General features: G+C 48.6%; 1 pseudogene; it reads left to right on the top strand.

Annotated features, from left to right (window-relative positions):
- Positions 1–12,500, top strand: part of LOC135531925 (ras-related protein Rap-1b-like) — a 49,560-nt pseudogene that overhangs the window by 27,060 nt on the left and 10,000 nt on the right.

Raw genomic sequence — 12,500 nt, 5'->3', positions numbered from 1 at the left:
TCTCTACTGTGATCAGCCTCCTCCTCCACACTGTCGTCAGTGTCTCTACTGTGATCAGCCTCCTCCACACTGTCTTCAGTGTCTCTACTGTGATCAGCCTCCTCCTCCACACTGTCTTCAGTGTCTCTACTGTGATCAGCCTCCTCCTCCACACTGTCTTCAGTGTCTCTACTGTGATCAGCCTCCACACTGTCTTCAGTGTCTCTACTGTGATCAGCCTCCTCCACACTGTCTTCAGTGTCTCTACTGTGATCAGCCTCCACCTCCACACTGTCTTCAGTGTCTCTACTGTGATCAGCCTCCTCCACACTGTCTTCAGTGTCTCTACTGTGATCAGCCTCCTCCACACTGTCTTCAGTGTCTCTACTGTGATCAGCCTCCACACTGTCTTCAGTGTCTCTACTGTGATCAGCCTCCTCCACACTGTCTTCAGTGTCTCTACTGTGATCAGCCTCCTCCACACTGTCTTCAGTGTCTCTACTGTGATCTAACATCTTGTTAACTCAGTTGGAATGGTACTGAGGCTCACCCCATCCAAGCCAGGTGAAGTGTGCAGGGCAAATATTTACACAAGATAAAGAGAAAAGCTTTAGATGGGATCCTTGCCCATGTTATCATCCCTAATGACCAGGCTATAGATGGGATCCTTGCCCATGTTATCATCCCTAATGACCAGGCTATAGATGGGATCTTTGCCCATGTTATCATCCCTAAGGACCAGGCTTTAGATGGGATCCTTGCACATGTTATCATCCCTAATGACCAGGCTTTAGATGGGATCCTTGCCCATGTTATCATCCCCAATGACAAGGCTTTAGATGGGATCCTTGCTCATGTTATCATCCCTAATGACCAGGCTATAGATGGGATCCTTGCTCATGTTATCATCCCTAAGGACCAGGCTATAGATGGGATCCTTGCCCATGTTATCATCCCCAATGACAAGGCTATAGATGGGATCCTTGCCCATGTTATCATCCCTAATGACCAGGCTATAGATGGGATCCTTGCACATGTTATCATCCCTAATGACCAGGCTTTAGATGGGATCCTTGCACATGTTATCATCCCTAATGACCAGGCTTTAGATGGGATCCTTGCTCATGTTATCATCCCAAATGACCAGGCTATAGATGGGATCCTTGCCCATGTTATCACCTCTAATGACATCTTTAGATTGGATCCTTGCCCATGTTATCACCTCTAATGACATCTTTAGATTGGATCCTTGCCCATGTTATCACCCCTAATGACATCTTTAGATTGGATCCTTGCCCATGTTATCACCTCTAATGACAAGGCTTTAGATTGGATCCTTGCCCATGTTATCACCACTAATGACGTCTTTAGATTGGATCTTTGCCCATGTTATCACCCCCTAATGACAAGGCTTTAGATTGGATCCTTGCCCATGTTATCACCTCTAATGACAAGGCTTTAGATTGGATCCTTGCCCATGTTATCACCACTAATGAAGTCTTTAGATTGGATCCTTGCCCATGTTATCACCACGAAAGACGTCTTTAGATTGGATCCTTGCCCATGTTATCACCCCCTAATGGCGTCTTTAGATTGGATCCTTGCCCATGTTATCACCTCTAATGACAAGGCTTTAGATTGAATCCTTGCCCATGTTATCACCACGAAAGACGTCTTTAGATTGGATCCTTGCCCATGTTATCACCCCCTAATGACAAGTCTTTAGATTGGATCCTTGCCCATGTTATCACCCCCTAATGACATCTTTAGATTGGATCCTTGCACATGTTATCACCCACTAATGACAAGGCTTTAGATTGGATCCTTGCCCATGTTATCACCCCCTAATGACGTCTTTAGATTGGATCCTTGCCCATGTTATCAGCCCCTAATGACGTCTTTAGATTGGATCCTTGCCCATGTTATCAGCCCCTAATGACGTCTTTAGATTGGATCCTTGCCCATGTTATCAGCCCCTAATGACGTCTTTAGATTGGATCCTTGCCCATGTTATCACCCCCTAATGACGTCTTTAGATTGGATCCTTGCCCATGTTATCACCTCTAATGACAAGGCATTAGATTGGATCCTTGCCCATGTTATCACCCCCTAATGACCAGGCTTTAGATTGGATCCTTGCCCATGTTATCACCTCTAATGACAAGGCTTTAGATTGGATCCTTGCCCATGTTATCACCCCCTAATGACAAGGCTTTAGATTGGATCCTTGCCCATGTTATCACCCCCTAATGACGTCTTTAGATTGGATCCTTGCCCATGTTATCACCCCCTAATGACAAGTCTTTAGATTGGATCCTTGCCCATGTTATCACCCCCTAATGACGTCTTTAGATTGGATCCTTGCCCATGTTATCACCCCCTAATGACAAGTCTTTAGATTGGATCCTTGCCCATGTTATCACCCCCTAATGACGTCTTTAGATTGGATCCTTGCCCATGTTATCACCCCTAATGGCGCCTTTAGATTGGATCCTTGCCCATGTTATCAGCCCCTAATGACAAGTCTTCAGCTTCCTGTATGTCTCTCTCTCCTCCACAGGAACAATTCACAGCCATGAGAGATCTGTACATGAAGAATGGCCAGGGCTTTGCGTTAGTCTACTCCATCACAGCCCAGTCCACCTTCAACGATCTGCAAGACCTACGAGAACAGATCCTCCGAGTCAAGGACACTGACGATGTAAGTTATCACACACACACGCAGGGATGCACGCGTGAATACATACACACACACACACACACACACACACACACACACACACACACACATGCAGGGATGCACGCGTGAATACATACACACACACACACACACACACACACACACACATGCAGGGATGCACGCATGAATACATACACACACACACACACACACACACACACATGCAGGGATGCACGCATGAATACATACACACACACACAGAAAAAGACACAACTACTCTACACACACACACACACACACACACACACACACACACACACACACACACACACACACACACACACACACTGAGATGCTAGGAGAGCAGATGGCATGCTGCCAACCTTGGGCAGATGACACGTGTGTGTTCCTGCCCAAACATGTACACCTGGGCTTCAGGCTCGGTCGCACGGGGTTAAAACACAGTTACACAGGAAATGGCCTTGGGCATACTTTCAGAACCTAGACCACTACAGACCAACTCTCCATGTCTAGAGACTAGAGGGTTACAGACCAACTCTCCATGTCTAGAGACTAGAGGGTTACAGACCAACTCTCCATGTCTAGGGAATAGAGGGTTACAGACCACTTCTCCATGTCTAGAGACTAGAGGGTTACAGACCAACTCTCCATGTCTAGAGACTAGAGGGTTACAGACCAACTCTCCATGTCTAGGGAATAGAGGGTTACAGACCAACTCTCCATGTCTAGGGAATAGAGGGTTACAGACCAACTCTCCATGTCTAGGGAATAGAGGGTTACAGACCAACTCTCCATGTCTAGAGACTAGAGGGAGGTTACAGACCAACTCTCCATGTCTAGAGACTAGAGGGTTACAGACCACTTCTCCATGTCTAGAGACTAGAGGGTGACAGACCAACTCTCCATGTCTAGAGACTAGAGGGTTACAGATCAACTCTCCATGTCTAGAGACTAGAGGGTTACAGACCACTTCTCCATGTCTAGAGACTAGAGGGTGACAGACCAACTCTCCATGTCTAGAGACTAGAGGGTTACAGACCAACTCTCCGTGTCTAGAGACTAGAGGGTTACAGACCAACTCTCCATGTCTAGAGACTAGAGGGTTACAGACCAACTCTCCATGTCTAGGGAATAGAGGGTTACAGACCAACTCTCCATGTCTAGAGACTAGAGGGTTACAGACCAACTCTCCATGTCTAGGGAATAGAGGGTTACAGACCAACTCTCTATGTCTAGAGACTAGAGGGAGGTTACAGACCAACTCTCCATGTCTAGAGACTAGAGGGTGACAGACCAACTCTCTATGTCTAGAGACTAGAGGGAGGTTACAGACCAACTCTCCATGTCTAGAGACTAGAGGGTGACAGACCAACTCTCTATGTCTAGAGACTAGAGGGAGGTTACAGACCAACTCTCTATGTCTAGAGACTAGAGGGTTACAGACCAACTCTCCATGTCTAGAGACTAGAGGGTTACAGACCAACTCTCCATGTCTAGGGAATAGAGGGTTACAGACCAACTCTCTATGTCTAGAGACTAGAGGGTTACAGACCAACTCTCCATGTCTAGAGACTAGAGGGTTACAGACCAACTCTCCATGTCTGGAGACTAGAGGGTTACAGACCAACTCTCTATGTCTAGAGACTAGAGGGAGGTTACAGACCAACTCTCCATGTCTAGAGACTAGAGGGTGACAGACCAACTCTCTATGTCTAGAGACTAGAGGGAGGTTACAGACCAACTCTCTATGTCTAGAGACTAGAGGGTTACAGACCAACTCTCCATGTCTAGAGACTAGAGGGTTACAGACCAACTCTCCATGTCTAGGGAATAGAGGGTTACAGACCAACTCTCTATGTCTAGAGACTAGAGGGTTACAGACCAACTCTCTATGTCTAGAGACTAGAGGGTTACAGACCAACTCTCCATGTCTAGGGAATAGAGGGTTACAGACCAACTCTCTATGTCTAGAGACTAGAGGGTTACAGACCAACTCTCCATGTCTAGGGAATAGAGGGTTACAGACCAACTCTCCATGTCTAGGGAATAGAGGGTTACAGACCAACTCTCTATGTCTAGAGACTAGAGGGTTACAGACCAACTCTCCATGTCTAGAGACTAGAGGGTTACAGACCAACTCTCTATGTCTAGAGACTAGAGGGTTACAGACCAACTCTCCATGTCTAGAGACTAGAGGGTTACAGACCAACTCTCTATGTCTAGAGACTAGAGGGTTACAGACCAACTCTCCGTGTCTAGAGACTAGAGGGTTACAGACCAACTCTCCATGTCTAGAGACTAGAGGGTTACAGACCAACTCTCTATGTCTAGAGACTAGAGGGTTACAGACCAACTCTCCATGTCTAGAGACTAGAGGGTTACAGACCAACTCTCCATGTCTAGAGACTAGAGGGTTACAGACCAACTCTCCATGTCTAGAGACTAGAGGGTTACAGACCAACTCTCTATGTCTAGGGAATAGAGGGTTACAGACCAACTCTCTATGTCTAGAGACTAGAGGGTTACAGACCAACTCTCCATGTCTAGAGACTAGAGGGTTACAGACCAACTCTCTATGTCTAGAGACTAGAGGGTTACAGACCAACTCTCCATGTCTAGAGACTAGAGGGTTACAGACCAACTCTCTATGTCTAGAGACTAGAGGGTGACAGACCAACTCTCCGTGTCTAGAGACTAGAGGGTTACAGACCAACTCTCCATGTCTAGAGACTAGAGGGTTACAGACCAACTCTCCATGTCTAGTGAATAGAGGGTTACAGACCAACTCTCCATGTCTAGGGAATAGAGGGTTACAGACCAACTCTCCATGTCTAGAGACTAGAGGGTTACAGACCACCTCTCCATGTCTAGAGACTAGAGGGTTACAGACCAACTCTATGTCTAGAGACTAGAGGGTTACAGACCAACTCTCCATGTCTAGAGACTAGAGGGTTACAGACCAACTCTCCATGTCTAGAGACTAGAGGGTTACAGACCAACTCTCCATGTCTAGAGACTAGAGGGTTACAGACCACCTCTCCATGTCTAGGGAATAGAGGGTTACAGACCAACTCTCCATGTCTAGAGACTAGAGGGTTACAGACCACCTATCCACCTGTCTGTAGAGACACTCAGCTGTGTGTTTCATTTCATTCCTCTTTCTCTACAGTAAACCAGGAGAGGACACTAACTCAGCTGTGTGTTTCATTTCATTCCTCTCTCTCACTAACTCAGCTGTGCTTGTGGAAAAAGTAATTTTCTATAGAGCCTATGAATTCAACAACATAACAAAAACCCTTCATACCTATCAAAGTGTTAAATGTGACCTAGAATAATATAAAACTTCTCTCTCTCTCTCTCTCTCCCTATATTATCTCCCTCCCTATATTATCTCCCTCTCTATATTATCTCCCTCCCTATATTATCTCCCTCCCTATATTATCTCCCTCCCTATATTATCTCCCTCCCTATATTATCTCCCTCCCTATATTATCTCTCTCCCTATATTATCTCCCTCCCTATATTATCTCCCTCCCTATATTATCTCCCTCTCTATATTATCTCCCTCTCTATATTATCTCCCTCTCTATATTATCTCCCTCCCTATATTATCTCTCTCCCTATATTATCTCCCTCTCTATATTATCTCCCTCCCTATATTATCTCCCTCCCTATATTATCTCTCTCCCTATATTATCTCCCTCCCTATATTATCTCCCTCCCTATATTATCTCCCTCCCTCCCTATATTATCTCCCTCCCTATATTATCTCCCTCCCTCCCTCCCTATATTATCTCCCTCCCTATATTATCTCCCTCCCTATATTATCTCCCTCCCTATATTATCTCCCTCACTATTTCCTGTCTCCACTCTTTTTTTACATTTCTCTCTCCGGTCTCTCCCCCTCTCTCCGGTCTCTCCCCCACTCTCCCTCCCTCCTCCCTCCCCCCCTCCTCTCTCCCCCTCCTCCTCCTCCCCTCCTCCCCCCTCCCCCTCATCCTCCCTCCTCCTCCTCCTCCTCCTCCTCCTCCTCCTCCCCCTCCTCCCCCTCCCCCTCCTCCTCCCCCCCCTCCTCCTCCCCCCTTCCCTCCTCCCTCCTCCCCCTCCTCCTCCTCCTCCTCCCCCCCCCTCCCCTCCCCCCCCTCCCTCCCTCCTCCTCCCCCCCCTCCAGGTTCCGATGATCCTGGTGGGTAATAAATGTGATCTGGAGGATGAGCGTGTTGTGGGGAAGGAGCAGGGCAGAACCTGGCCAGACAGTGGAGCAGCTGTGCTTTCCTGGAGTCCTCTGCAAAGTCCAAGATCAACGTCAACGAGGTGAACACACACACACCTCACACACCCTGCATCAGTCCAACACACACACACCTCACACACCCTGCATCAGTCCAATACACACACACCTCACACACCCTGCATCAGTCCAACACACACACACACACACACACACACACACACACACACACACACACACACACACACACACACACACACACACTCACACACCCTGCATCAGTCCAACACACACACACCTCACACACCCTGCATCAGTCCTCCAACACACACACACACACACACACACCCTGCATCAGTCCAACACACACACACCTCACACACCCTGCATCAGTACAACACACACACACACACACCCTGCATCAGTACAACACACACACACACACACACCCTGCATCAGTCCAACACACACACACCTCACACACCCTGCATCAGTCCAACACACACACACCTCACCCACCCTGCATCAGTCCAACACACACACCTCACACACCCTGCATCAGTCCAACACACACACACCTCACACACCCTGCATCAGTACAACACACACACACCTCACACACCCTGCATCAGTCCAACACACACACACACACACACACACACACACACACACACACACACACACACACACACACACACACACACACACACACACACACACACACACACACACACACACACACACACACTCACACACACACACACACACACTCACACACCCTGCATCAGTCCAACACACACACACCTCACACACCCTGCATCAGTACAACACACACACACCTCACACACCCTGCATCAGTACAACACACACACACACCTCACACACCCTGCATCAGTACAACACACACACACACACCTCACACACCCTGCATCAGTACAACACACACACACACCTCACACACCCTGCATCAGTACAACACACACACACACCTCACACACCCTGCATCAGTCCAACACACACACACCTCACACACCCTGCATCAGTCCAACACACACACACCTCACACACCCTGCATCAGTACAACACACACACACACACACACCCTGCATCAGTACAACACACACACACCTCACACACCCTGCATCAGTCCAACACACACCTCACACACCCTGCATCAGTCCAACACACACACACCTCACACACCCTGCATCAGTCCAACACACACACACCTCACACACCCTGCATCAGTACAACACACACACACACCTCACACACCCTGCATCAGTCCAACACACACACACACACACACACACACACACACACACACACACACACACACACACACCCCTGCATCAGTACAACACACACACACACACCCTGCATCAGTACAACACACACACACCTCACACACCCTGCATCAGTACAACACACACACACCTCACACACCCTGCATCAGTACAACACACACACACACCTCACACACCCTGCATCAGTACAACACACACACACACACACACACACCCAGCATCAGTCCAACACACACACACCTCAAACACCCTGCATCAGTACAACACACACACACACCTCACACACCCTGCATCAGTACAACACACACACACACACACACCTCACACACCCTGCATCAGTACAACACACACACACACTCACACACCCTGCATCAGTCCAACACACACACACCTCACACACCCTGCATCAGTCCAACACACACACACCTCACACACCCTGCATCAGTACAACACACACACACACACCTCACACACCCTGCATCAGTACAACACACACACACACACCTCACACACCCTGCATCAGTACAACACACACACACCTCACACACCCTGCATCAGTCCAACACACACACACCTCACACACCCTGCATCAGTCCAACACACACACACCTCACACACCCTGCATCAGTCCAACACACACACACACACACCTCACACACCCTGCATCAGTACAACACACACACACCTCACACACCCTGCATCAGTACAACACACACACACACCTCACATCAGTCCAACACACACACACACACACACACACACCTCACACACCCTGCATCAGTACAACAGTCACACACACCTCACACACCCTGCATCAGTACAACACACACACACCTCACACACCCTGCATCAGTACAACACACACACACACACACACACACACACACACACACACACACACACACACACACACACACACACACACACACCTCACATCAGTACAACACACACACACACACACCTCACACACCCTGCATCAGTACAACACACACACACCTCACACACCTTGCACCAGTCCAACACACACACACCTCACACACCCTGCATCAGTACAACACACACACACCTCACACACCCTGCATCAGTACAACACACACACACACCTCACACACCCTGCATCACTCCAACACACACACACCTCACACACCCTGCATCAGTCCAACACACACACACCTCACACACCCTGCATCAGTACAACACACACACACCTCACACACCCTGCATCAGTCCAACACACACACACACACACACACCTCACACACCCTGCATCAGTACAACACACACACACACACACCTCACACACCCTGCATCAGTACAACACACACACCTCACACACCATGCATCAGTACAACACACACACACACACACACCCTGCATCAGTCCAACACACACACACACACACACCTCACATCAGTCCAACACACACACACACCTCACACACCCTGCATCAGTCCAACACAGACACACACCTCACACACCCTGCATCAGTACAACACACACACACCTCACACACCCTGCATCAGTCCAACACACACACACCACACACACCCTGCATCAGTCCAACACACACACACACACACACACACACCCTGCATCAGTACAACACACACACACCTCACACACCCTGCATCAGTACAACACACACACACCTCACACACCCTGCATCAGTCCAACACACACACACCTCACACACCCTGCATCAGTACAACACACACACACACACACACACACCCTGCATCAGTCCAACACACACACACCTCACACACCCTGCATCAGTCCAACACACACACACACACCTCACACACCCTGCATCAGTACAACACACACACACCTCACACACCCTGCATCAGTACAACACACACACACCTCACACACCCTGCATCAGTACAACACACACACACCTCACACACCCTGCATCAGTCCAACACACACACACCTCACACACCCTGCATCAGTACAACACACACACACCTCACACACCCTGCATCAGTCCAACACACACACACCTCACACACCCTGCATCAGTCCAACACACACACACCTCACACACCCTGCATCAGTACAACACACACACACCTCACACACCCTGCATCAGTCCAACACACACACACACACACACCTCACACACCCTGCATCAGTACAACACACACACACACCTCACACACCCTGCATCAGTACAACACACACACCTCACACACCCTGCATCAGTACAACACACACACACACACACACCCTGCATCAGTCCAACACACACACACACACCTCACATCAGTCCAACACACACACACACCTCACACACCCTGCATCAGTCCAACACACACACACCTCACACACCCTGCATCAGTCCAACACACACACACACACACACACACACACACACACACCTCACACACCCTGCATCAGTCCAACACACACACACCACACACACCCTGCATCAGTCCAACACACACACACCACACACCCCCTGCATCAGTCCAACACACACACACACACACACCCTGCATCACTACAACACACACACACCTCACACACCCTGCATCAGTACAACACACACACACACCTCACACACCCTGCATCAGTCCAACACACACACACCTCACACACCCTGCATCAGTACAACACACACACACACCTCACACACCCTGCATCAGTCCAACACACACACACCTCACACACCCTGCATCAGTACAACACACACACACACACACACACACACACACACACACACACACACACACACACACACACACACACACACACCCTGCATCAGTCCAACACACACACACCTCACACACCCTCCATCAGTACAACACACACACACCTCACACACCCTGCATCAGTACAACACACACACACCTCACATCAGTACAACACACACACACCTCACACACCCTGCATCAGTACAACACACACACACCTCACACACCCTGCATCAGTACAACACACACACACACACACACACACACACACACCTCACACACCTCACATCAGTACAACACACACACACACACACACACCTCACACACCCTGCATCAGTACAACACACACACACCTCACACACCCCTCACACACCCTGCATCAGTCCAACACACAGAAACTTTAAACAGCAGGTTCTGTACCTCCTATGGACAGAAACTGATCGGATTAGACTGGATCGTTGCTGTCAGTAGCAGTGTGGGTATATTTTAGATATTTAGTTAATCATTAACTGTCCTTGGAGCTGAACCTTCCTCCTGGTCCCACTGTGTTCAGAACGGTCTCTGATGTCACCCTATCTCCTGAGTCACACAATGGTGCTGTGTGTGTGTGTGTGTGTGTGTGCGTGCGTGCGTGTGCGTATGCGTGTGTGTGTGTGTGTGCGCGTGTATACCCAGCTGCCCAGGGCTACCAGCCAGCGACATCCCCTCATCTGGCCTGCGTCACCTCTATATATATATACACACACAACACACACACACACACACACACACACACACACACACACACACACACACACACACACACACACACACACACACACATAAACAAATAACAGCCTAACCCTCTCTGTACACATAGAAACCACTTTCCAACATCTAGTCAAACACACACACACACACACACACACACACACACACGCCAGGCAGTCTACTTCAGTCAACAACCCTGTGTTTTGTTCCACCACGATACAGGGCATTCACAAAGTATTCAGACCCCTTGACATTTTCCACATTTTGTTACTTTACAGCTTTATTCTAAAATGGATTAAATTGAGTTTCTTTTCCCCCCTCAGTAATCTACTGTTGTAACATGACTTTGATTAATGGGATGATGGTTATTTATCAATAACTAACTATGTTTAATTGTTACCCGATTTAAATGAATCAATATTCAATGAACTCATTAGGATTTGGGGCACCACAGAATATACTGGGATGAGATGACTCACTTCTAATAGAGACTGTAGGTCTTTGGTTGATCCACAGCCTGTGTCATTGACAACCAGCTGTCTCCATTAGAGAGGTCATTGACAACCAGCTGGCTCCATTAGAGAGATGTCATTGACAACCAGCTGGCTCCATTAGAGAGATGTCATTGACAACCAGCTGGCTCCATTAGAGAGATGTCATTGACAACCAGCTGGCTCCATTAGAGAGATGTTGTTGACAACCAGCTGGCTCCATTAGAGAGATGTCATTGACAACCAGCTGGCTCCATTAGAGAGATGTCATTGACAACCAGCTGGCTCCATTAGAGAGATGTCATTGACAACCAGCTGGCTCCATTAGAGAGATGTCATTGA

The sequence above is a fragment of the Oncorhynchus masou genome, unplaced genomic scaffold, assembly GCF_036934945.1.
Source record: "Oncorhynchus masou masou isolate Uvic2021 unplaced genomic scaffold, UVic_Omas_1.1 unplaced_scaffold_1669, whole genome shotgun sequence".
Classification (NCBI taxonomy): Eukaryota; Metazoa; Chordata; class Actinopteri; order Salmoniformes; family Salmonidae; genus Oncorhynchus; species Oncorhynchus masou.
This window is presented reverse-complemented; position numbering and strand designations above follow the sequence as displayed.